This window comes from Eleutherodactylus coqui, chromosome 2, assembly GCF_035609145.1.
Source record: "Eleutherodactylus coqui strain aEleCoq1 chromosome 2, aEleCoq1.hap1, whole genome shotgun sequence".
Taxonomy (NCBI): domain Eukaryota; kingdom Metazoa; phylum Chordata; class Amphibia; order Anura; family Eleutherodactylidae; genus Eleutherodactylus; species Eleutherodactylus coqui.
Genome location: NC_089838.1, coordinates 49,361,195 through 49,388,313, shown reverse-complemented (window position 1 = coordinate 49,388,313; position 27,119 = coordinate 49,361,195). Strand labels below are relative to the sequence as shown.

At 46.1% G+C, this 27,119-nt stretch overlaps 1 long non-coding RNA gene across 1 annotated transcript; it reads right to left on the bottom strand.

Annotated features, from left to right (window-relative positions):
• Window positions 1–16,856: 16,856 nt before the first annotated feature.
• On the bottom strand, window positions 16,857–26,756 carry LOC136610547 (uncharacterized). Its single transcript, XR_010790096.1, has 4 exons — window positions 26,669–26,756; window positions 26,315–26,469; window positions 18,653–18,858; window positions 16,857–16,985 (listed from the first exon to the last, which is right to left on the bottom strand). It is a non-coding gene; the product is annotated as an uncharacterized lncRNA (long non-coding RNA).
• Between the last annotated feature and the right edge of the window lie 363 nt (window positions 26,757–27,119).

Here is a 27,119-nt window from a genome sequence, read left to right as displayed (position 1 = left end):
CGGACAATTCCCGATGCACGAGATTTCAGACGTGCCTTAAAAACGCACCTCTTCAGGGAAGCATACCAAATCTCCTGACCTAGTCCCTCGCCCCTCCCTATGGTGCCCCACCCTGTTTTGCCTTCTGATAAATGATCTGTACATAAAATTTCCTATTGCCTGTGTTCCCCAACCCCTGCACCTCCTGTACCATCCTCAACCCATTTGTGTCTAACCCAATGTATCTCACATTGTAATTGTTGCAATTGTTGTATTGTTTTGCATTTATCCATGCCTGAAAGCGCTGCGGAATAAGTTGGCGCTATACAAATAAAGATTATTATTATTATTATTACTTGGGGGACAGAATAATGACACACTGATAGTTGGGGTACAGGATAATGACACGCTGACACTTAGGGGACAGGATAATGACACGCTGACACTTGGGGGATGGGATAATGACACACTGATACTTGGGGTGCAGGATAATGACACGGTGATACTTGGGGGACAGGATAATGACATGCTGATATTTGGGGTACAGGATAATGACACGCTGATACTTGGGGGACAGGATAATGGCACGGTGATACTTGGGGGACAGGATAATGACATGCTGATATTTGGGGTACAGGATAATGGCACGCTGATACTTTAGGGACAGGATAATGACACGCTGACACTTGGGGTACAGGATAATGACACGCTGATACTTTAGGGACAGGATAATGACACGCTGATACTTGGGGGACAGGATAATGACACGCTGATACTTGGGGGACAGGATAATGACACGCTGATACTTTAGGGACAGGATAATGACACCCTGACACTTGGGGTACAGGATAATGACACGCTGATACTTGGGGGACAGGATAATGACACACTGATACTTGGGGGACAGGATAATGACATGCTGACACTTGGGGTAGAGGATAATAATACACATACACTTGGGATACAGGATAATATTATACTGATACTTAGAGTTCAGGATAATTACATGGTGACACCTGGGGTACAGGACAATGATATACTGATACTGGGGTACAGGATAATCACATTTTGGGTACAGGACATTCACACTATCTGAGAAGTGAATTATATTGGACTCTAGTGACAAAGCCTATGTGACTGCAGTTCCTCTCAGCTCTGGCAGGGGGCGCCATTACTACACAATATTTCTCTATCAGGACATGCTGTATACAGAAATGTTGTTAAAGTTTAACCACTGTTACTTCTTTTAGGCTTGGTTCACACAGGGCAGATTTGCTGCGGTTTTGCCGCAGATTGCCGTTGCATATCCGCACTGCGGCAAAACCACTGCGTTTGCAGTGCAATGCAGCACAAATGAGATTTGCCAAAAAGCTGTTCTCAGAGGACGGATTTTTTCTGCACAGCCGCAGTGCGGAAATGCAACTGCGTCGCGGTTTTAAAAGATGCAGCATGTTCACTCTTTGGTCTTTTTTTGCAGCGCTTTTTTGTCCATAGACCTCTATGGACGCAGCCAAAACCGCACCAAATACGCGACAAAAAGTAAAAAAGCGCTGCGGAAAAAAACACGTGCGGATTTTTCCGCAAGAAAATCCGCAAGCCCAAATTAACGAAGCAGTTTTGCCGCAGAAGCAGTTCTTCTGTGGCAAAACTGCAACAGAAAAACCGCGGCAAATCTGCCTTGTGTGAACCCAGCCTTAGATGTCACCAGGATGAGTAATATTATGTGATATTAGGTAACTTTGTGGAATATTTGATAAGCGTATTTTTCCTCCAAGCAGCATCTTCCGGTTTTGTTAATTTTCAGCTGCACATCGCTATTTTAAGAAATATCTACACTGCTTCTAAGTAGTCAGTATACATACCACACTGTCTGCGTCCAGGAGAAGCCGCTCACTCAGCCTGCCGACGTCCGCCTCAGTCTGGCGGTTGTGCCCACTGCAGCAGCTGTGCCTACTCCTCTGTCCTACTAGTGTAAGAATACTACCATCATATTGCAGAAAGAATACCAGCATACAGCTTAGAGATTATACTGTGCCTAATTAATACTAGCGATTAGAGATGAGCGAACGTACTCGTTCCAAGTAATTACTCGATCGAGCATCACTATTTTCGAGTACCTGGCTACTCGGGTGCAAAGATTCGGGGGGCGCCGGGGATGGCGTGGTGGAGCGGGGGGTAGCAGTGGGGAACAGGGGGGAGCTCTCTCTCTCTAACTCTCCCCCCCACTCCCCTCTACAACCCCCCGCTCACCCACGGCGCCCCCTGAATCTTTTCACCCGAGTAGAGAAGTACTCGAAAATCGCGGTGCTCGAGTGAAAAAGGGGCGTGGCCGAGTACGTTCGCTCATCTCTACTAGCGATTAATGAAATAATTGGTTTGTGTCGTATCAGGACGATTTCACGAAAAAAATATTGTGAATCAGGCCAACGGATTCCGACTCCCATAAAAGTCAATAGGAGTAAATATTGGGTTCACTAATTTGCTCTCCAGAGGGTCCCCAAATGCAACCAAAGCCCCCCATCCCATATTGCATGGGAGTACAGCCACATATCGGGGGAACTCTGTGCTCCTTCCAAAAATTGGTCAAAATAGCATGAAGTGGTGTAGCCCTACGAGCTGCTATTATGACTCTCCCCATCTGTCAATATTGGGTCAAGTGTAAGGCGGTGGAGCGTGGCCCCTGCAGATTACTGGAGTATTGATTGTATTGTATATACTGTCTCTTTAAGATCTTGTTGTAAGAAACATTTTGTTTAAGTCCGGCTGCACACGGCCAGATTTGCATTGAGGAATCTAAAGTGAGCATCCGCCTCCGGATTCCGCAGCAAATACCTGCCATAACATGCAATGGAAAAGCGTTTTTTCCTGCCAATGAGCAGAAATCAATTGCGATTTTAGGCTCGCAGGGGAAAAATCCCAGCATGCTCTAGTTCTAGGAAGATCCCGTGCGGACGGCTTCCGTTGAAGTCAATGGAAGCTGTCCTACCCGCGGCCCTTCCGCAATCATCATTGCAGAAAAGTCGTGGGATCCACTTCATCGCCTAGCGACGGCATGGCATTACCTATACTGCACATGTGCGCTGGTGCCCCAGCTGGCACATCCGCAATACAGATAAGAAGAATCCAAACAGGGATGCGGGGGTCAACGGCCGGGAACAGGGTCGGATTCCACTGTGGGATACCGCATGCAGAATCCGACCCGGTCATGTGCAGGCGGCCTAAGACTGCACTCTGTTGGTGGGACAATCCGTATCTGGTGAAACGCGCCAAAATTCCCCTTTATCCTGGTAACCAGGGTGTGATATAAAAGGTAGGGTGGTTTCCATTCTATGAGAGTAATAGTCCGTTTACACCAAACGATTATAGTTTAACTAAGTGAATGATGTCAGAGTTTGCTCGTCCGCTCGTGCTGGCTGTTTAAACAGAAAGATACATCGTTGGCTCATTCAAATGATAAATCGTTCAGTTGGTCACATTTGCTGTTTAAGTGACTTGAAAACGACTGAACGAGAGCTGGTTAAACCGAACAATTAGTGTACGAGCCAACAATGATTTTTATGCCTGCATAAAATGAACGACGAGCGACGTTATTTGCTCGTTGGTCGTGTTTCGACTAAAAGATTATCATTCACTTTTGCTCATTGAATGATTTTTTGAACAATACTCATTCCGTGTAAAACGGCCTTTATCCAGCTTTATTCACACGAGTGTATATGGGACGCCGTTTTCACGGCCGGCCGATATCTGCTACCATCTAATGCATTGGATTCAAATTCATCAGATCACATGGGCGTATTCCCGCGGCGTAAAAGCACCCTGCTGGCCAATATAGTGGCTGCTGGCTTTTACGTCGGGCAGGAAGGATAGTCATTTAACTATCTTTCTGGTCGGATTATGGCCGCTGCCATAGACTCCTATGAGAGCCAATGACAGCGGCCGGAAAAGGGATGTGGAAGGGAGTGCAGAAGCATGACTGCTAACCTCCCTCCCCCTTCTCTCCTCCTCTCCGCCCTTTGCCAACTGTTTGCAATGGCAGGGGATCAAGTGGGGTGGAGATAGTTACTAATCTCCCGCCCCCTCTCCGCTCCTTGTCGGCAGCCAGCAATGGGGAGGGGGCGGAAGATTAGTAACTAGTAATTAGCTCCTGCCATGTCCCGACTCCTCCCCCTTGCAGACAGCCTGCGAGCTAAACTGTCTCCCCCCCGCCCGACGGCAATCCAAGCTCAGTGTATATGCGCTGGGTCCTGGGCATCTGAACAGGCGCACAGATGGCAGATTTGTGCGCACATTCAGATGCTTTTATGGCGCCGGCGGGCGAACCTAAAAACGCTTGCACCTCTGTGGAAGAGCCCTAAGGATTCCTTCAGATGGACATATTTCCACACGTTTTTGTATGCATAGTATAGATACGCGCAATCAACCTGAACTAACCTGATTTGATTTAATGAAAATCAGTACGATTTATTGCCCACCTGATCAAGATGAGCAACACTAATTAATACAGCTATAACGTACCCTAATAATGTCACTATATGGTGGAAATAATGTTGTCAATAACCATACAGTGCAGGAATAATACCGCAATGTAGTCTAAAAATACCTATATCTTACTATTTCTAAATAATACCACCATATAGTGAGCAGTTAATACCGTTATTCTGCACTTAAATAATGCCACCAAATAGCCCCAGAATAATAGCACTATAGTGTACTCAAATAATACCACTATATATTGCAGAACCGTTACCATTTTTCTGTACCTAAATAATACAACCATACAGTGCCATAGTAATATCACCACATAGTGCAAAACTACTTTGATTAGACTGCTCCTTAATAATATCACCAAATATTGTAACCATACAGTGCAAAACTACTATAACTATATTGCTCCTAAAAAGTACTGCTATACAGTGACTTAATAATGTCACCATATAGTGAAAAAAAAAATACTACCACCATACTGTTCCTAAATAATACCACAGTACAGTGCCCAAATTTTAACAAGCGGAACACAATGTTCAGGTGCCATGTTTAAAAGTCTATGGTACAAATGTGACTAGACAGATGTACCATTCTGGACTCTGAGAAAGCTGGGTGAATCCCAAGAGACATTGTAATGGTGGCCTTCCTGACTGCCATTCAGCAATCTGGAAAAGCAGATGTAATATAAGACATGTTCTGCAGCGGATCAACAACCCCCAGACCTAAAGCGGGTTGATGGGATTCTCCATAGTAATGGGGGAAATCTGCATGTTACAATAATTAGTAATTAAACTGACTCCAGATATGGGGTTTACAGGTTGGCGATGTTGGCACTCGGCAAAAATTGTGTGCTGACCTTTATTTAGACAAGACAAATGCACCAATCTAAAGTACTGGCGCAGGATTGATTGTAGAGGAGCACCAGATGTATACTGATCGCGAGTATCCGAATGTTACACTAATAGAGGAACATAGCTGACCTAAGCTATGTGCAATCAACAGGATGCAGATCACCAGCTTGTAGGGGTGCACCAGGGAAATGTAGGCAGGGGGCGATCACCTCGCTTAGGCCCACTTGGCCTGATGATCTCCTTCCTTCATGTGGCCGCATCTTGTAGAACTACTTGAATCATCTTCCTCCAGGCTCTGTCTTCTTCCTTCTGATGTTTTAAGACACTGCTATCAGTCCATTGGGATTCCTGCAACATAAGTTCTGGGGTTGTATTTATGTTATGATGTTGGCTCTGCTATTGTATCTATGTACTGAGCTTGGTTCTGGTGCTGTATTTATGTGCTGAGCTTGGTTCTGGTATTGTATCTATGTACTGAAGTTGGTTCTGGTGCAGTATTCATGTTATAAGCTTGGTTCTATTGATGTTTTATGTTTTGAGCTTGCTTCTGCTGCTGTATTCATGTTATAAGCTTGGTTCTGGGGCCGTATGAAGTTGGTTCTTGCTGTATTTATGTAGCGTTTCAGGTGCTAGATTGGAGCTCTGGGAAGAAAGCCAGACATCGGTATCAGGGGGTCTCAGGTTCGCAGTACAAATGGAAGAGGAAGGTATCGTTGTTGGGAGGAAAGCCAGAGGCCGGTATCAGTGTGTCTCATTGTTTCAATAGGAGTGGGAGTAGCAGGAGCTAGCCTAAAGGCAGCAAGCACAATAATCACCCCCTAGTGTAGTGGTAGGGTCAGGCTTTTATAATGAGTCTGATTAGAAGCAAGGCAGGGCCAGGACAGGTCGGCAGGAACTAGATTTAACAGGAATATGGAACAAGGCTAGGTTCAAAAGGGGAGTTTGTCCAGCAAGCTGGATAGCTTACTGGGAGAGACTCCTTCCAGAGCACAGAATGTCCCTGGTTTGAATCTCAGCAGTTGTCCCCTCCTTCCAGGACGGTCTCCAGACAACCCAGGGGCCAGTTTCTCTGGAAACCTGCTATGGAATTCCTTTGTCAGCCTAGTGGCATGGACATCGGAGGCCGGCTCCCTAGAATGAGTATCCCTGCCACTGCACCATGTAGTGCAGTCTTCTCCAGTGCCTTCAGGAGTCCAGCATCTTTTCCACGAAAAAATTCATCTTGTCCCTGCACTTTTACAGGAGTGGGAGGTGGCTGCTGTCTTCCAGCGTAGGTATTTTCCTCAAAAGGTTTCAGCAGGGACATGTGGAAGACAGCATGGACTCTAAGACTTTTCAGGAGCTCCAAATGGAAGGCCACCTGGCTGATCCTTGTTGCAATTCGGAAGGGTCTGATGAACCTTTGTCTAAGTTTAGGAGAAGGTACATGAGTCTTTAAATTTTGGGTGGATAACCACACCTTATCCCCCACTTGGAAGGTAGGGCAGCTTGGTGATGTCTGTCTGCCCCCTTCTTGTAGGCATCTTGGGCTTTCCATAAGGCTTCCTTCAACTTCCCTTGTGTTTAGGACAAAACCATCAGTCTGTGATTGAGTGTTGGAACAGGAGTGTTGATCGGAAGGCCAAGAATGAAGACAGGATGAGTACCATAGTTGGCGTAGAACGGGCTCTAGGCGGTTGATCTGTGTCTGGCATTATTGTAGGTGAACTCTGCTGTTGATAGATAACCCACCCAGTAATCCTGGAGATGAGAAAGGAAATGGCAGAGATACTGCCCCAGGGTCTGGTTCGACCTCTCGGTCTGGCTGTTAGACTGGGGATGAAAGTCAGAAGAAAGATGTATGGTGGTTCCCAGGGCTGTACAAAAGTGTTCCCAGGGCTGTACAAAATTTTGACGTCAACTGAACCCCTCTGTCAGAGACTACATCATCAGAAAACTTCCTGGATCATCATCTCCGCGGTGTGCTTGGAGGTGGAATTCTTTTGCGGGGGATGAAGTGAGACATTTTTGTAAGTCGGTCCACAATAACAAGAATGGTGGTGATCCCATTTGAGGGAGGCAGATCCACAATGAAGTCCATAGATATAGACCTCCATGGCCTGGATGGAAGTGGAAGGGGCTGTAGAAAACCCAGAGGGCGAGATTGTGGCGTCTTGTTCCGAGCACATACTTCGCAAGAGGTGACATACCTCTTTACATCCCTCCTGCAGTCGGGCCACCAGATGGAACAAAACAAGAGTTCTAAGGTCTTTTTGACCCCAAGGTGACTGGCAAGCTTGGAATCATGGACTAATTTAAGGACTTCAAGTTGACCAGCCTCAGGGACATAAAGTTGATCTTTTTGAATCCACAGTCCATTCTCAAAAACAAGCTCCACATCTTTAGAGGGAAGACTCAGGAATGGGTCATTTTTGTATCCTTCTTTAAACATTGCTAGTAGGTTTTCTGAGGGCACAATGCCCCAAAAATTCTTGGGGGACAAAATAGTGCAGTCTGTGTTTGACCCCCCTCCAGGCTCTGAAAAAACCCTGGAGAAGGTGTCCCCCTTGCCATTTCTGGAATCGGGTGTGTAGGAAATGACAATGTTGAACCTGGAGAAAAACAGGGCCCATCGTGCTTGTCTTGGCTATATGGAGAAATTTTAGGTTTTAATGGTCAGTAAGGAAGGACTGTTACTGGGTGATGAGCTCCTTCCAAGAGGTGTTTCCATCTGGTGAAAGGGACCCTGATGGCCAAAAGCTCCTTGTTTCCGATGTCATAGTTCTTCCCTGTGGGTGACAAGGTATACGACAGAAATGAACAAGGATGTAGTTGCATCCTATCCCCGACTCGTTGTGACAAGATAATATATAATAATAATCACTTTATTTATATAGCGCCAACTTATTCCACAGCGCTTTCAGGCATGGATAAATGCAAAACAATACAACAATTGCAACAATTACAATGTGAGGTACATTGGGTACAGATCATTTATTAGAAGGCAAACAGGGTGGGGCACCATAGGGAGGGGCAAGGGACTAGGTCAGGAGATTTGGTATGCTTCCCTGAAGAGGTGCGTTTTTAAGGCATGTCTGAAATTTCGTGCATCGGGAATTGTCCGGATGCCTTGGGGTAGAGCATTCCAGAGGATGGGTGCTGCTCTGGTGAAGTCCTGTAGGCGAGCATGAGAGGTTCGTATTACAGGGGTGTTTAGTCTGAGTGTGTTAGCCGATCGGAGTGAGCGGGCTGGGTGATGTACTGACAGTAGGGAGGTGATGTATGGTGGCGCAGCGCCATGCAGAGCTTTGTGAGTGAGGTAGAGGAGTTAAAATTTAGTTCTGCAGTGGATGGGCAGCCAATGCAGCGACTGGCATAATGCAGAGGCGTCTGAATAACGACTGGATAGAAAAATGAGTCTAGTTGCTGCATTTAGTATGGATTGGAGTGGAGTGAGTCTAGTACGGGGGCGGCCGATGAGTAGCGAGTTGCAGTAGTCAAGCCAGGAGTGGATGAGGGCAACCACGAGTGTCTTTAGCGTGTCCGTGGTTAGATAATTCCAACAGCAGAGTCGGAAGCATCTGCTTCAATGATAAAGGGCAATTCCAGGTTTGGGTGGTCTCTAAAGCAACCTGTGCCTCGGGGGACCAAGAAAATGCTTGTGCTTTCTTTGTGAGGGAGAAATGACCTCCAAGAAGTACCTAATAAATTCTTTAAAAATTTGAAAATCCGATAAGACGATGTACCTCCTTTACATTTCTTGGAGTGGGCCAATCAGTGATAGCTTTAATCTTGCTGGGGTCCATACTCAGGCCATCTGGAGAGATAATGTAATACAGGAATTGCATCCAGGTTTGTCCAAACTTGCAGTTCTCTAGTTTGATGTAAAGTTGGTTCTCTTGGAGTCGTTGCAGGACCACGCGGACGTGCCTGCAGTGTTTCTCCAAATTATCAGAGAAGTTAAAGGGGTTGTCTCACGGCAAACCTCAAAATTTTACCTTTCCCCATTCCCCGTCACCCCCCTGGCATAAAATAGCAAATTAAAGTGGTTTTTAAACCGCTTGCTACTTACCGATCCGACGAAATAAGGACTTTAAAAAATCTTCTCCCTAAGATGGCCGTGGGCCTTTCCCAGGGATGCACTGCGGTTTGTTTTCTCCCATGGTGCACCGCGGGTCTTCTCCCATGGTGCACCATGGGCTCTGTGCGTTCCATTGCTGATTCCAGCCTCCTGATTGGCTGGAATCGGCACACGTGACGGGGCGGAGCTACGCGATGATGCGTAGAAGGGGGCGGAGCCAGAACGCCGCTCGTGCCTGGACCGAGCAAAAGGGGAGAAGACCGCACAGTGCAAGCGCGTCTAAAAAAGCAAGAAGACAGCAAAATTAGACGGAGCCATGAAGACGTGTACGCTAGCAACGGAGCAGGTAAGTGAATAACTTCTGTATGGCTCATATTTAATGCACGATGTACATTACAAAGTGCATTAATATGGCCATACAGAAGTGTATAACCCCACTTGCTTTCGCGAGACAACCCCTTTAAGGATGTAATTGAGATGGGCCACCATGAATTGGTCTAATAGATCTCGAAATACGTGGTTGATGAAATGCTGGAAAATAACGGACGCATTGCAAAGGCCGAATGGCATTACCAGATATTCAAGATGGACATACCTTGTTCTAGATGTAGTCCCCCATTCATCCCCTGGGCGAATCCATATAAGGTCATGAGCCTCTCTTAGGTCTAGTTTGGTGAACATTTTAACAGAGCAGAGTCTCTCTAGTAACTCCGGAATCAAGTGGAGGGGGTAGTGATTCTTAATTGTAATCTTATTTAACTCCCTGAAATCGATACATGGTCGCCAGGTTGTGTTACTATTTTCCACAAAAAATATGGGCTCCCCAGCTGGGGAAGGAGAAAGTCAGATGAACCCCCTTTTCAAATTTTTGTCCAGGTATTCTCGGAGTACCTTCAACTCTGGTTCCGAAAGATTGTAGATCCGCCCGAACAGAATAGAAGCTCCAGTGAGTAACTCTACTGGGTAATCATAGGGCCGATAAGGTGGTAGCTAGTCAGCTTTCTTCTTGCTGCAGACATCGCTGAATATTTGGTACTGAACTGGTAACTTCTCATAGTCCTGCTGCAATCCTCGGGGTCTCATACTGGTTTAGGGGCAGATAGTGCCATCTTGCAGTTCTCTTTACAGTAATCTGAAGGAAAGGCAATGGTCCTTGATTCCCAGTTGATAGAGGGCTTATAAGTAGAAAACCAGGGGATCCCAAGAATTACCGGATATTTAGGGGATAAGATGAGCTGAAAGCTGATTGTTTCTTGATGGTCAGGTGTCATGTGGAGCTCCAGTTTGATTGTCTCCTGTGTGACTTGTCCCGAGGACAAGGGTGACCCATCCAAGATCTCCATATCGGCAGGGTCTGGTTGTAATGTTTTTGTCAAGAGCGAATCATAAGTCCATGTAGCTTCCTCCTGATCCTGAATCCAACATCGCTGAGTACTGTATCTTCTGACTTCCCATTAAGATTTCTATGGGAAGGACAAAATGATAAAGTGAGAAAAGGTTTTCAAACCGTCTTGAATTACAGGTGCAAAGGTGTATTTGGCAACATCCCTTTGTTTTATGACGGCTGGGTTGGTTGTGGTCTTGACATTGGTTAGAGCAAGAGTCCGCTGGAACTTGTTTGGGCAGTTTAAGGCATAATCTACCGGGCTCCCACAATTATGCACAGTTTTTCAGTATGGCACCTCTCTTTCTTAGTGATGATAAGGGGTTTACAGATGACTTCTACCTGCATCGGTTCTGGTTGCGGATTCTGTCCTTGGCTGGGCACTCACCATGGATTGACTGAAGAAGTAGGTAGGGTTATTGCCCAAACCCTGCAGTCTCTCCTTTTGCCGCTCAAAAAGCTGAATTAAATCTTCATTGGTTGAAATTGGCTTAGTTGTGCAGTTTGATTCCACGTGATATCAGTCACCCAGCGACGAAATTCTGCTGTGTATGCTACAACAGAGCGTCGCCCCCGTGTTCTAGGCTATGTAACCTACCTTCCGTTTAGGCACAGCCATTCGGATCATCAAAGATTTGATCCATAGAGGTCGCGAAGGCAGCGAAGCTATCAGGTGGATGACTGTTGGTCTCTACATATGGCGAGGCCCATGCAAACACCTCATCAGTGAGAAGGTGGGGGATAAAGAAAACCTTTTTTCTGTCTCTGGTAAACAAAGTGGGCTGCATCTGGAAATTGGTTCGGCACCAATTCAGGAAACTCGGTATTGGTGGCAATCTCCACTAAATTTGGCTGGCAGTGGCATGTGGGCATCCAGCACTGAATTCTGCATCTCCAGAAGTTGCCTCTGTAACCCCTTGATCTCTCTTTGCATTCCAGCAACTCTTTCCTGGTAGGAGGAACAAAACTCTTGGAGCTCTGTGAGTTGTTTCCTCAGAGTGGCTACTGCGGACTCCACTTTTGGGCATGATTATTCTGTAGCGTTTCAGGAGCTAGGTTGGAGCCGCATTTGTAGTAGTCGTGCAGGTTCAGAGAGTAGTTAGGAGAAAGCCAGAGTTCGGCATTAGGTGGTCTCAGGCTCGCAGTACAAATGTAGGAGCCGGGTATTCTTGCCGGTAGGAAAGCTAGAGGTCGGTATCAGGTGGTCTCAGGTTAGCAGTACAAATGGAGGAAGCAGGTATCATTGTCAGGAGGAAGGTCAGAGGTCAGTATCTGTGTGTCTCAGCAATTATATTGATAGAGGCAGTAGTTGCAGGAGCTAAACTAAAGGCAGCAAGCTCAATAATCACACACTGGTGTAGTGGCATAGTCAGGCATTTATAATGAGCCTGATTAGAAGCAAGGCAGGGTCAGTACAGGGAAGCAGGAACTAGATTTAACAGGAGCATGGAACAAGGCTAGATTCAGCAGGATGTCCTGGGTTTGAACCCTGACAATTTATGTTAGAAGCTTGGTTCTGTATTTATTTTATGATTTGGTTCTAGTTCCGTATTTATGTTATGGGCTGGGTTCTGGTCCTGTATTTACATACTGAGGTTCGTTCTGGTGTTGCAGTTATGTACTGAGCTTGTTTCTGGAGCTGTATTTATGTACAGAGCTATGTTCTGGTTCTGTATTAATGGTCTGAGCTTGGTTCTGTTGCTGCATTTATGTTATTTTTGGGGCTGTATTTATGTAATGAGATTGGTTCTTGCTGTTTTTATGTTATAAGCTTGGTTGTGTTCCTGTATTCATGTACTGGGCTTGGAAATGGTACTGTATTTATCTAGTGAGCTCGGTTATGTAGCTGTATTTATGTTATGATATTAGTTCTGGTGCTCCATTTATGTTATGAGCTTGGTAGTCATCCTATTTTTATGTACTGAGGTTAGTTCTGGTGCCGTATTTATGTATTGAGCTTGGAAATGGTGCTGTTTTTATGTTATGAGCTTGGTTCTAGTGCTGTATCTATGTACTGAGGTGAGTCTTTCTGTATTTATGAGTTTGGTTCTGGTGTTGTATCTATGTACTATTCTTGGTTCTGTTGCTGGATTTATGTTGTGAGCTTGGTTCTGGTACAGTATTTATTCACTGAGCTGTTCTGCTTTGGATTTTCTGCTATTTTGCTGCTTTCTGCACGAGCAGAATACAGGCAGACTGCTTATGAGTGAAATATATTACATTTTTTTCCTATGACAGGAAGCACTAAAAAAAGTTCTGCACAGATTACCACCTAAGTTAAGGCAGAAACAGCAGAGAAACAAAAGATAAATCAAAAATGATGCAGTCACATGGGGGAGGGGGTCAAACATTCCCATAGGTACACAACTGACCCGCAAGGAGGAGATTTCCTTTGCCGGAACATAGATGCACTCATGCTGTCTTTGTAAATGTCCCGCTTTTTTGCAGGATTGTTCTATAAAACAAATCTTAGAGTCGGTGGTTCCTATGCAAATTAACCCAAAGTGGGTGTTTTGTGGATATTTAAACAGGGTTTGTTTGTAGTCTGTCACCGTGAAGATACATAGGTCTGTACAGGTGCTGCATACGCTAACTGCTAGATTTCTAATCAAGACTATTTATAAAGTTGCTTCATTTTTTTAACTTTAGATGTATCGCAGCAATAAAATAAATAAATTTGCAAAAGCTTTTACACCCTTCAAAATAAATTCTCTCCAACATTCTACAGATTTGAGCTGCTGGTTGAAAGTGAGTTAAATTCCAGAAAAGCATTTTCTGCTCTGAAGTGGCATCTTCCCCGCTGTCAAGTGTTTGCCGGCTGATGGGTGATATTAAATTGCTCTTGACCGGGTCAGGATATAAAATCCACGGATAATTTGTAGATATTTGATATCACAGTCAGTACGTGAAACTCTCCCGCGGTTCACTACTGGAACAAAACCAAGAAAATTAATAAACTGAAATTCTTAATTCTAACTTGAAAAATATCTGTAATAAATCGCCATTCTACTGTGAAAAAATATACCCTGATCACATGACTGCCAGCGTAAAGAGCGCAGGAAGCTTAGTAACAGTTTTCTCTCCTTAAAGGGGAAGTCCGAGTTTTGGAAACCCTTGTCACTGGATTCCCCATGCCTTATGCATCCCCCATTTGTGCCCCGATGCCGTTTCCAGTCTCCTCTGTCTGTTTACAGGCAGCTGTCGCATCCCATAAACCTGATGTAGCAGCCAATAACAACGCTCAGCCATGATCACTGAGTGCTGTCCGTAGCGGCTGCAGCTTGTTTGTTGAGGGGCTCAGCATCAAAAGTGACATCACAGCGGAGACCAGAGCTGGTGACGGAGGACGAATGGAAAAGCGGAGACAGGTGAGGAACAGTTGACTTGCAATTTTAAGGTAATGGGGAACCGGAAACAAGGGTGTCCTTAACTCGGACAACCCCCTTTAAAAAAACTGATTTCTATGTCCAGGAACAGTGCAGCTCCTGTCCAATAGACAAAAAGTATTCAAACAACTTATATAACGTATTTATCCTTTTTTAGGGATTGTCCACTATGTATAGACAGGTCCTACGACATCCAATGGGCGTTCCTACCTTTATCAGGGAGGATGTCATCAATATACCCTCTTGATTGTGGGTTATATTCAGTCAAGGGGCTGTTTATTACATAGGCCAATAAATCATTCCGATTACGTTTCCAACAGACACAGACATCTACCTCCTGCACCCTTGACTAGTAGCTATGTAAACCCCTGCCACAATTAAAAGAAGCCTCCACACTTTGGACCACCTTTTGTCATGGGGCGTTGATTTTGGGAGCATTTGCTTTGGCTCTTTTTTGATAGCCAATTAATTCCCATTAAATCATGGCAACTGGCGGAGCTGAACTTTAATGAGTTTAGGGGATTGGAGAGGGTTGTGAAGACTTGATGGAGTCTGGTACAGCTGGGCAACAGCCACGCCCATGTTCATTAGCACCCAATTATCCTGGACTGTTGCTAAGCATATCTGCCTAATGATACTGAAAAAAAGCTGTGATAGTTGAAATCTGACCCCTATCTCATAATCTGCTGCTATATCCATTCCTCATGCTTTACACTGCAGCTCTACTTTATTAGTGCAGAGCTATGATTAGTGACTACAGCTCAACTGCATTATCTATTCATAGTCGGAGTCTGAGATCCAACTCCTCTCTCATCCCAGGTAGTTCCTCTGTGCCTCTTTTATACTTTACACTGCAGCTCTGCTTATTCAGATTGTCTTTCTATACAGTAATTCAGCTCATGGAGAGGTGTTTTTTTAATAAAACAATGCCTGCAGCCACCACTAGAGGGAGTTCACTGCATATTGTCTTCTTATTGAGTTCTATGTATGCAGTGAGCTCCCTCTAGTGGTGGCTGCAGGCAGACATAATTTTATCAAGTGTATGCAGGGGATTTGGAGCTCACTATCAAAAAAATGAACTCCGATCCCTATAAATATTTATTAAAGAATGCAATGATGCTAAAAGATGGACTTTTCCTTTAGTTTTGTAGTGGGGTGGTAACAAATATGGCTGCCATTATCACTTAGACTTCTGAATAACACATCTGACTAGTTTGCTCCATTTGCCTCAGACACCCCCTCCCCCCCCAAAAAAAAGGATCTCAAAGGGGTAGGGCTTATACAAATATGTTCCAAAGTAGGTGTTTCTCGAAGATTTGGGTGGATATTAAAATTCCCTGCAACTGTTGATTCAAATATTGGAAGGTATACAGTAATGCCAACAAAAACCTCTTAGAAGCACTTTGGAGCCTATTTGGAGCCCCTCCTCTTTCATGTTTGTTTCATGAAAAAATCCATGCAACACTTGAATCCCAAATCACAGGACATTTAACCCCTTAAGGACATGGCCTATTAAGGATGCAACGATTTTTGGCGGATTTTATTCTCCATTTCTCAAAAGCCATAACTTTTTTTTATTTTTCCGTTGACACGGCCGTATAAGCAGTAGATGAAGGAATGGATCTGCAGCATAAACAACCAGCAAATGCTGTGGGAGTGAAGAAACAACAGTCCTGTGCACGCCAAACAGGATGTCGGACTCCAGACACCCGTAGAAGACGTAAATAGTAGCAAGATGAGAGGCAGCACATAAGAATGAATCTCCTTACCAGTCATTAAATATCAGAACACATTCTTTAATCGTAGTCCACAAGAAAAACAAGCGACGTTTCGACCAAAGTTTCTATGGTCTTTCTCAGGCATATACAGTACCACAGGCAACAATGGTCACATTAAATAGTGACATTAACCAATCACCACAAAAGTGCACACCCACAGATAATTAAAACTTACTCACAGGTGTTTCTGTCACGTGTTCCCCCACTCAGCTGCATAATAAAGACCTCCAAAACCAGTGCTTCACTAAGTCAGTGTTGGCAATGCAGCGCCGCGCACTGTAGGCACGTCACTCTCCCGCGTCACATGACACACCAGCTGACCTCGCAGATCCGATCAGCTGACCGGCCGCGTCAGAGCTAGGGCGTCACTCAATAGAATATGCCTGCCACTGCGCACGCGTGGTAATTGTGCACAGTGGCTATCCAGCCTCGCCGATCCGATCAGCTGACCGGCCACATCAAAGCTGGAACGTCCCTCATCGGAAGATGCCCGCCACCGCGCACGCGCGAAAATTGCACACAGCGGGCTACTAAAGCTAGCAAGGGATATAGCACAATCCATGTAGTCCCCACAGCGTAGAGCCGCTACGGCCACCCAGAAAGGGCAAACAGCACCTGAACGTGGGATCAAACCCCGCAAAGGATAACACATGTAGTGACCAATCCCCAAAGTACAAGCCCAATGCAGCCACTCAGAAGGGTAACACATCTATCATTGTCAATACACTCCTTAGTATATCTAGATTTCGCCATACAACCCTTCTAGGAGATACCAGTCACAACGCCTATTCTGCTGGACAAGAGAAGTAAAATTAATTATCGTAATAAGCCCTGAAAAAAGGATAGTCACAAGCCAAAGTACTTGCAGAAATTCAATTTATTTCATAATAAACAACAAACAAAAGAGTGTGTTACAAACACACCATAGCCCCCAAAGAGTCCCGTTTGTATGTCAAAAAAACTTGAATTGTATGCAATCCATAACTGTCATAAACACTTCATGGAGGTGACGAATGCATGGAGCACAGGGAGGAACACGTCGAACAGACCACCACCGAAAGCCTGTAGTAACAACATACAAAAATTAAAATCAGTTAAAAACAATTGGCAATCAAAGCAACTAGTCATATGAACAGAACAAAGCATGCAAATGAAATCTCATAAATAGGGGGCAGCATGATAGTCAATGTTGAGTCCCCTTGTATATAAAGTGTCCAATTCGAAAATCCATTTTAATTCCAAATACTGTAATCTCTTGATCCTATCTAATATATCCCCCTCTAATATCAATCGGTACTTGGTCGATGACCCGGTAGCGAAGTTGGCTCACAGAGTGGCAAAATTCATGGAAATGCTTCGCCACCGGGACATCGACACGACCAGTCCTCACGGTACTCTTGTGCTTACTGATTCTAGATTTTACATCCTTGGTCGTCTCTCCAACATACATCAAGCCACAGGGACAACTTATCAAGTACACCACATAGGACGAATTGCAGGTATAAGACCCTTTGATCTGATATTTTCTACCTGTTCGGTCGTATAAGGGCTTGTTTTTTGCACGGCGAACTGTAGTTTTAATCGATGCCATTTTTGGGTACATAGACTATACTGTTTTTTTATGATGGCAGGGAGAGAAAACGCATCAAATCTGCCATAGATTGCGTTGTTTGGGAGGCAAAATGCTAAAAATTAGCATTTAGCCTCAGTTTTTTAGCGTTTTTTTTACGCTTTTTGCCGTGCAGAATAAAAATCATATTTAACTTATTGTACATGTCGTTACAGACAAGACAATACCAAATATGTGGGATTTTTTTTTCATTTTTTTCTGCTAATATGAGAAAAAGCCCCCAAAAGGTTTTTTTTTTACATTTTCTTTTATGTTTTTAATTTTTGTACATAATTTTGATCTTTTTTTTCACACCATTTGTGTCCCTCTGAGGGACTTACACCACACCAGCTCTGATCGCTATGATAAGGCATTGCAGGACTTATCTCCTGCAATGTCTTATCGCTTTTTACAGTGATTACAGGCCATGGCAATACAGGACGCCTGTATCTGGCGTCCTGTTGCCATGGCAACCAGTATATCGCAGAGAGATATATCTACATAGATCACGGTAGGGAAGAGGTTAACAGCGGGGGGGGGGACATCTCCGTTGCACCCTCGCTGTTGCAGCGGGAAGCTGCCTATCAGTGACAGACGGCTCCCGCTGCGAGATAGCGCGAGATCGCTTATGATCTCGCACTATCTACATGATCTAAGGGTATGTCTAGTTGCGGGAAGTACCCCGCAGCCATGACATACCCTTACGTCATATGGAGGGAAGGGGTTAAAGCCACACCCACAGTTTTCTACATGTATATTTACATAAACCACACCTCTTTGAGGTCCGGTCTCTAAGATGGCCCATGAAAGTAGGGAATGATTGACATAATAGGTCAAGTTTGTTATGTGAGCACTGCCAGTGTGCCAATAAAATCACACATTTGCCAGTTAGCCCTTTAAATACTTCAATGAAAAACTTTATTAGGAGGCCCTATTACAGATTTTGGATTGGAGCCCAGGAGTTCCTAGTTACGCCTCTAAAATGGTTCAGAAAGGTTGACAAACCAAAAATGCAGGGGTGTCGGAGTCATTCTCTTTTTCTAACTGAATTTTATTGGAAAATTTTAGAAACAAAAGATCAAAAAAATGAAAACAACAACAAATCTGACTCAGGTAACACCTGTTGTGTGAAGTCATGAATCACAACTTCTATTTCTGAGCCTTCTTATGAGCTGTCATTGATCCACGTCCAGCAGCCATTAGTCACTGACAGGTAGGATGTAAAGCCTCCGTGACGTAGCCCGTCCACCACTTCTCCGAGCATAGAACCCGAGTGTTAACCGCGTACAAGGCATTCAATGATAGAAGTTATGTACAATGTGCAGACTAGAGAGGAGGAGACACAGGTGCTCATTAATGAAAATGCACAGGTGAAAAGAATTAACAATTAACTATGCACAAAGCACAAAGAGATAACGTATAATTATCAATGTGGTACATCTATGTTATATTACAGTAGGTATATTCTTCTACATAGGGGAGCAGTATTATAGTAGTTATATTCTTGTACATAGGGGGTGGTATTATAGTAGTTATATTCTTGTACAGAGGAGGCAGTATTATAGTAGTTATATTCTTGTACATAGGAGGCAGTATTATAGCAGTTATATTCTTGTACATAGGGGGCATTATTATAGTAGGTATATTCCTGCACATAGGGGGCAGTATTATAGTAGTTATATTCTTGTACATAGGGGCAGTATTATAGTAGGTATATTCCTGCACATAGGGGGCAGTGTTATAGTAGTTATATTCTTGTACGAAGGGAGCCGTATTAAAGTAGTTATATTTTCGTACATAGGGAGCAGTATTATAGTAGTTATATTCTTCAACATAGGGGGCAATATTATAGTAGCTATATTCTTGTACATAGAGGACAGTATTTTAGTAGTTATATTCTAGTACACAGGATGCAGTATTATAGTAGATATATTCTTGTACATTGGGGCAGTATTATAGTAGTTATATTCTTGTACATAGGGGGCAGTATTATAGTAGTTATATTCCTGCACATAGGGGGAAGTATTATAGTAGTTATATTCTTGTACATAGGAGGCATTATTATAGTAGCTATATTCTTGTACAAAGGGGACAGTATTATAGTAGTTATATTCTTGTATATAGGGGCAGTATTATAGTAGGTATATTCCTGCACATAGGAGGCAGTATTATAGCAGTTATATTCTTGTACATAGGGGGCAGTGTTATAGTAGGTATATTCCTGCACATAGGGGGCAGTGTTATAGTAGGTACATTCTTGTACATAGGGAGCAGTATTACAGTGAGCTCTCCTTAGTGCTGGCTGTATAAATCTGCATGTAGTGAGCTCCACTAGTGGTGACTGCATAAACTTGCATACAGTGAGCCCTCCCTAGTCATGGCTGTATAAATCTGTATATAGTGAGCTCCCTGTAGAGGGTGATGAATAAATCTTTATGTGATGAGTAGAGATGAGTGAACGTACTCGTCCGAGCTTGATACTCGTTCGAGTATTAGCGTGTTCGAGATGCTCGTTACTCGTGACGAGTACCACGCGATGTTCGAGTTACTTTCACTTTCATCTCTGAGACGTTAGCGCGCTTTTCTGGCCAATAGAAAGACAGGGAAGGCATTACAACTTCCCCCTGCGACGTTCAAGCCCTATACCACCCCCCTGCAGTGAGTGGCTGGCGAGATCAGGTGTCACCCGAGTATAAAAATCGGCCCCTCCCGCGGCTCGCCACAGATGCGTTCTGACATAGTTTAGGGAAAGTGCTGTCTTGGTGGAGTTGCTATAGGGAGAGCGTTAGGAGTATTTTAGGCTTCAAGAACCCCAACGGTCCTTCTTAGGGCCACACCTAACCGAGTGCAGTACTGTGGAGGCTGCTTTTTGCAGTGTTGCACATTTTTTTTTTTTGTATATCGGCCGTGCAGAGCATTGCGCCCTGCAGTAATTCTCCAGGGCCAGAAGTGGTGGTTAGGCAGGGACAGAAGACATATATTGTGAGGCAGGGACAGAAGACATATTTATTGAATATAGGCAGTGGGCCTTTGCAAAAACATTTGGGGAAAAAAATCTATTTGGGCTGCCTGTGACTGTCCTCAGTGTTCTGGGTCTGTGCTGGGTGTAGTAGTCCTCCTAATTCATACGCAGCCAGCTAAGTCTTACAGCAGGCTTGCGCAAAATTATTTCCTGGCTCTGTGTTGGCTGTTAAATCACCGCTGTATTCCAGTCCACAGTGCAACACTCTGCAGTTATTTTACATACTCCAGGGCCAGTAGTGGTGACGCAGAGAGAGAAGAGATATATTTATTGAATATAGGCAGTGGGCCTTTGCAAAAACATTTGGGGAAAAAAATCTATTTGGGCTGCCTGTGACTGTCCTCAGTGTTCTGGGTCTGTGCTGGGGGTAGTAGTCCTCCTAATTCATACGCAGCCCGCTAAGTGTTACAGCAGGCTTGCGCAAAATTATTTCCTGGCGTTCCGTAAGCGAAGTCAGCCTCCAACCACAGGCCAATAAGCGGCACATTTAATTACAGCGTTCTGTTTCTGCACTACTGGTAATACACCATGCTGAGGGGTAGGGGTAGGCCTAGAGGACGTGGACGCGGGCGAGGACGCGGAGGCCCAAGTCAGGGTGTGGGCACAGGCCGAGCCAGTGCGGTGGCCAGGGGTAGAGGCAGGGCCAGACCGAATAATCCACCAACTGTTTCCCAAAGCGCCCCCTTGCGCCATGCCACCCTGCAGAGGTCAAGGTGCTCTACGGTGTGGCAGTTTTTCACAGAGGCGCCTGACGACCGACGAACAGTGGTGTGCAACCTTTGTCGCGCCAAGATCAGCTGAGGAGCCACCACCACCAGCATGCGCAGGCATATGATGGCCAAGCACCCCACAAGGTGGGACAAAGGCCGTTCACCGCCTCCGGTTTGCACCACTGCCTCTCCCCCTGTGCCCCAACCTGCCACTGAGATCCAACCCCCCTCTGAGGACACAGGCACTACCGTCTCCTGGCCTGCACCCACACCCTCACCTCCGCTGTCCTCGGCCCCATCCAGCAATGTCTCTCAGCGCAGCGTCCAGACGTCGTTAGCGCCACTGTTTGAGCGCAAGCGCAAGTACGCCGCCACTCACCCGCACGCTCAAGCGTTAAACATGCACTAAACCACCCTCCTCCTCCTCCTCCTACGCAACCTCTGTCTCGCAATCAAGATGTGTCAGCAGCAGCACGTCGCCAGCAGTCGGTGTCGCGCGGCACGGCAGCAGAGCGGTGGGCAAGCGTCAGCAGGCCGTGCTGAAACTACTCAGCTTAGGAGAGAAGAGGCACACCGCCCACGAACTGCTGCAGGGTCTGACAGAGCAGACCGACCGCTGGCTTGCGCCGCTGAGCCTCCAACCGGGCATGGTCGTGTGTGACAACGGCCGTAATCTGGTGGAGACTCTGCAGCTCGGCAGCCTCACGCACGTGCCATGCCTGGCCCATGTCTTTAATTTGGTGGTTCAGCGCTTTCTGAAAAGCTACCCACACTTGTCATACCTGCTCGGAAAGGTGCGCTGGGTCACCGCAACTCCAAGACGGACGCTGCCACCCTGCGGACCCTGCAACATCGGTTTCATCCGCCAGTGCACCGATTGCTGTGCGACGTGCCCACACAGTGGAACTCTACGCTCCACATGTTGGCCAGGCTGTATGAGCAGCATAGAGCTATTGTGGAATACCAACTCCAACATGGGCAGCGTAGTGGGAGTCAGCCTCCTCAATTATTTACAGAAGAGTGGGCCTGGTTGGCAGACATCTGCCAGGTCCTTGGAAACTTTGAGGAGTCTACCCAGATGCTGAGCGGGGATGCTGCAATCATTAGCTTCACCATTCCTCTGCTATGCCTCTTGAGAAGTTCCCTGCAAAGCATAAAGGCAGACGCTTTGCACTCGGAAACGGAGGCGGGGGAAGACAGTATGTCGCTGGATAGTCAGAGCACCCTCATGTCTATATCTCAGCGAGTTGAGGAGGAGGAGGAGGGGGAGGAGCATGAGGAGGAGGGGGAAGAGACAGCTTGGCCCACTGCTGAGAGTACACATGCTGCTTGCCTGTCATCCTTTCAGCATGTATGGCCGGAGGAGGAGGAGGAGGAGGAGGGGGAGGAGCATGAGGAGGAGGGGGAAGAGACAGCTTGGCCCACTGCTGAGGGTACAAATGCTGCTTGCCTGTCATCCTTTCAGCGTGTATGGCCAGAGGAGGAGGAGGAGGAGGAGGAGGAGGAGGAGGAGGAGGCTCCTGAAAGTGATCTTCCTAGTGAAGACAGCCATGTGTTGCGTACAGGTACCCTGGCACACATGGCTGACTTCATGTTAGGATGCCTTTTTCGTGACCCTCGCGTTACACGCATTCTGGCCACTACGGATTACTGGGTGTACACACTGCTCGACCCACGGTATAAGGAGAACCTTTCCACTCTCATTCCCGAAGAGGAAAGGGGTTCGAGAATGATGCTGTACCACAGGGCACTGGTGGACAAACTGATGGTAAACTTCCCATCCGACAGCGCTAGTGGCCGAAGGCGCAGTTCTGAGGGCCAGGTAGCAGGGGAGGCGCAGAGATCAGGCAGCATGTACAGCACAGGCAGGGGACCATTATCCAAGGCCTTTGCCAGCTTTCTGGCTCCCCAGCAAGACTGTGTCACCGATCCCCAGTCAAGGCTGAGTTGGTGGGAGCACTGTAAAAGGATGGTGAGGGAGTACGTAGCCGATCGCACGACCGTCCTCGGTGACGCCTCTGCCCCCTACAACTACTGGGTGTCGAAGCTGGACACGTGGCTTGAACTCGCGCTGTATGCCCTGGAGGTGCTTGCTTGTCCTGCGGCTAGCGTCTTGTCAGAGAGTGTGTTTAGTGCGGCTGGGGGAATCATTACGGATAAGCGTACCCACCTGTCAACCGACAGTGCCGACAGGCTTACACTCATCAAGATGAACAAAGCCTGGATTTCCCCAGACTTCTCTTCTTCACCAGCGGACAGCAGCGATACCTAAACAATACGTAGGCTGCACCCGCTGATGGAAGCATCGTTCTCTATCACCATCAAAAACGGGGACCTTTTTGCTTCATCAATCTGTGTATAATATTCCTCCTCCTCCTCCTGCTCCTCCTCCTGAAACCTCACATAATCACGCCAAACGGGCAATTTTTCTTAGGCCCACAAGGCTCAGTCATATAATTTTTGTAAACAATTTTTATACGTTTCAATGCTCATTAAAGCATTGAAACTTTCACCTCAACCAATTTTTATTTTAACTGGGCTGCCTCCAGGCCTAGTTACCAATTAGGCCACATTAACCAAAGCGATTAATGGGTTTCACCTGCCCTCTTGGTTGGGCATGGGCAATTTTTCTGAGGTACATTAGTACTGTTGGTACACCAATTTTTGGGGGCCCTCGCCTACAGTGTAATCAAATCAATTTTTAGCCCACCTGCATTACAGCTGACGTTACATCAGCTGTGTTGGGCACTGCAATGGGATATATTTATGTACCGCCGGTGGCTTCCTGGCACCCACCCATGCTGTCGGTCCACACGGAGTTGTAACTGCATGTGTCCACTTCTAAAGAACCCCAGTCTGACTGGGGCATGCAGTGTGGGCCGAAGCCCACCTGCATTAAGCACGACATTACCTCAGCTGTGTTGGGCACTGCAATGGGATATATTTATGTACCGCCGGTGGCTTCCTGGCACCCACCCATGCTGTCGGTCCACAGGGAGTTGTAACTGCATGTGTCCACTTCTAAAGAACCCCAGTCTGACTGGGGCATGCAGTGTGGGCCGAAGCCCACCTGCATTAAGCACGACATTACCTCAGCTGTGATGGGCACTGCAATGGGATATATTTATGTACCGCCGGTGCGTTCCAGGGAGCCACCCATGCCGTGGGTCCACAGGGAGTTGTAACTGCATGTGTCCACTTCTAAAGAACCCCAGTCTGACTGGGGCATGCAGTGTGGGCCGAAGCCCACCTGCATTAAGCACGACATTACCTCAGCTGTGATGGGCACTGCAATGGGATATATTTATGTACCGCCGGTGGGTTCCAGGGAGCCACCCATGCCGTGGGTCCACAGGGAGTTGTAACTGCATGTGTCCACTTCTAAAGAACCCCAGTCTGACTGGGGCATGCAGTGTGGGCCGAAGCTTACCTGCATTAAGCACGACATTACATCAGCTGTGATGGGCAATGCAATGGGATATATTTATGTACCGCCGGTGGGTTCCAGGGAGCCACCCATGCTGTGGGTGCACACGGAATTCCCATTGCGGAGTTGTACCTGCCTGTGACTATTTATAAAAAACCGCGGTCTGACTGGGGCATGCAGACACCTTGACAGAATGAATAGTGTGTGGCACATAGGTTCCCCATTGCTATGCCCACGTGTGCAGCTCCAGATGGAGGTGGCACAGGATTGGATTTCTCATTGCTTCTGTACAGCATTGTGGGCTATCGCCCCACCCCTTTTAAAGAGGGTCGCTGCCTAGCCGTGCCAACCCTCTGCAGTGTGTGCCTGCGGTTCCTCCTCATGGCAGACGCACTTATAAATAGACATGAGTGCGGCGTGGCATGAGGGCAGCTGAAGGCTGGGCAGGGACAGTTTGGTGTGCGCTGTGGACACTGGGTCATGCGGGGGGGTGGGGTGGTTGGGCAGCATGTAACCCAGGAGAAGTGGCAGCGGAGTGTCATGCAGGCAGTGATTGTGCTTTGTTGGAGGTAGTGTGGTGCTTAGCTAAGGTATGCATTGCTGAGGGCTTTTCAGAAGTAAAAATTGTTGGGGGGGCCCACTCTTGCCGCTATTGTGGCTTAATAGTGGGAACCTGGGAACTTGAGATGCAGCCCAACATGTAGCCCCTCGCCTGCCCTATCCGTTGCTGTGTCGTTCCCATCACTTTCTTGAATTGCCCAGATTTTCACAAATGAAAACCTTAGCGAGCATCGGCGATATACAAAAATGCTCGGGTCGCCCATTGACTTCAATGGGGTTCGTTACTCGAAACGAACCCTCGAGCATCGCGATAATTTTGTCCCGAGTAACGAGCACCCGAGCATTTTGGTGCTCGCTCATCTCTAGTGATGAGCTATCCCTAGTGCTGATTGTAGATAAAGGTGTAGAGTGTGCTGTATATTTCGTATACCTAGTGGTGGATATATAAATCTGTTTGCAGTGATCTCCTTCTAGTGGTTAATGTATAAATCTGTCGGGGACGTAACTATAGGGAATGCAGAGGATGTGGTTCCAGAAGCCTTCAGGGGCACATAAGCCTTCTCTTCTCCAAATAGGGGGCCCAGTACTATGAATAAAGTATTACAGTTGGGGGTCCTTTTACAAATTTTGCATTGGGGCCAAGAAGCTTCATGTTACGCCACTCTGTATGTAGTGAGCTTCCATAGTTGCTGCATAAATCTGTACATAGTGAGCTTCTCCCAAGTAGTGGCTTTGTAAGCATATATATATATATATATATATATATATATATATATATATATACATATAGTGATCTCATCCTAGTGACGACTATAGGCAGCGAGAATTTTATTATGTAACTTTCAAAGCGGGTAGTTTGGAGCTCTGTACAAGAAAAACAAGCTCAAGAGGATCTTAGTGCGATCCTACAATATAATTGATGTGATTGTTAAAGTATCTTTGATGTAATTGGGGGATTTGCAGTATTTGTGGATTATTTGCATGGCCCTTGTGTAGACGCGAACCCCCATCACACGACATACAGTAATAAGAGATGAATGTAATCAATAATGTAGAACTCACTGATTGTCTTCAGCTCTTAATATCTTTGGCACTTTCATTCACAAGTGCCAGTGATGCCCTAAGTGTATTCAGGAATGGAAACCTCTCCATCAGATGCTGCTTCATGTCTCCGTGATCCGGCCGTCCCTGACGCCCCGGGATTCATTCAGTGATTGCTGGGGAAAAGAAAATCAATTCTCTTTATTGAACTATTACATTCTGGAGGACATGGATAATTTCTGACTGGGGGGGGGGGGGGGGATTACTCAGACAATTAAAGGGAACCTGTCACTACTGTTGAGCCCCATAAACTGCATTGTGGGGCTCAAAGGTAAGGGATCGGGGGTGTGGGTAGAGGGTGCTTCTTATACTCACCAGACTTGCGGGCTTCGGGGTAAATCACTTTTTGTTAATAAGTTTTACACCGTAAAACGGTTTCATCTCATTACAGCAAATACGGAGCGAGTGTTGTGGGAAGCTTCTTGTAAGACTTTGCAGAATACAGAAATAGCTCAAGTTTGACAGAAGGATTGAGGGAGGCGCGAGGTAACCTTTTCCTCGCTCTCAGTACAAATGACTCTCATACATTTTAAACTGGGAAGGATTAGGACAAATAGCGAAGCTGCTACTTAATCCATCATTCTATTGTTGTCTGAAGTGACCTTTAACCTGACATGAATAAATGTCACTGACAACTCAGCAGTAATGGATACTCAGGATCAGTACAGGATAAGTAATGTATGCACACAGTGACTCTCCCAGCAGAATAGTGAGTGCAGCTCTGGAGTATAATATAGGATATAACTCAGGATCAGTACAGGATAAG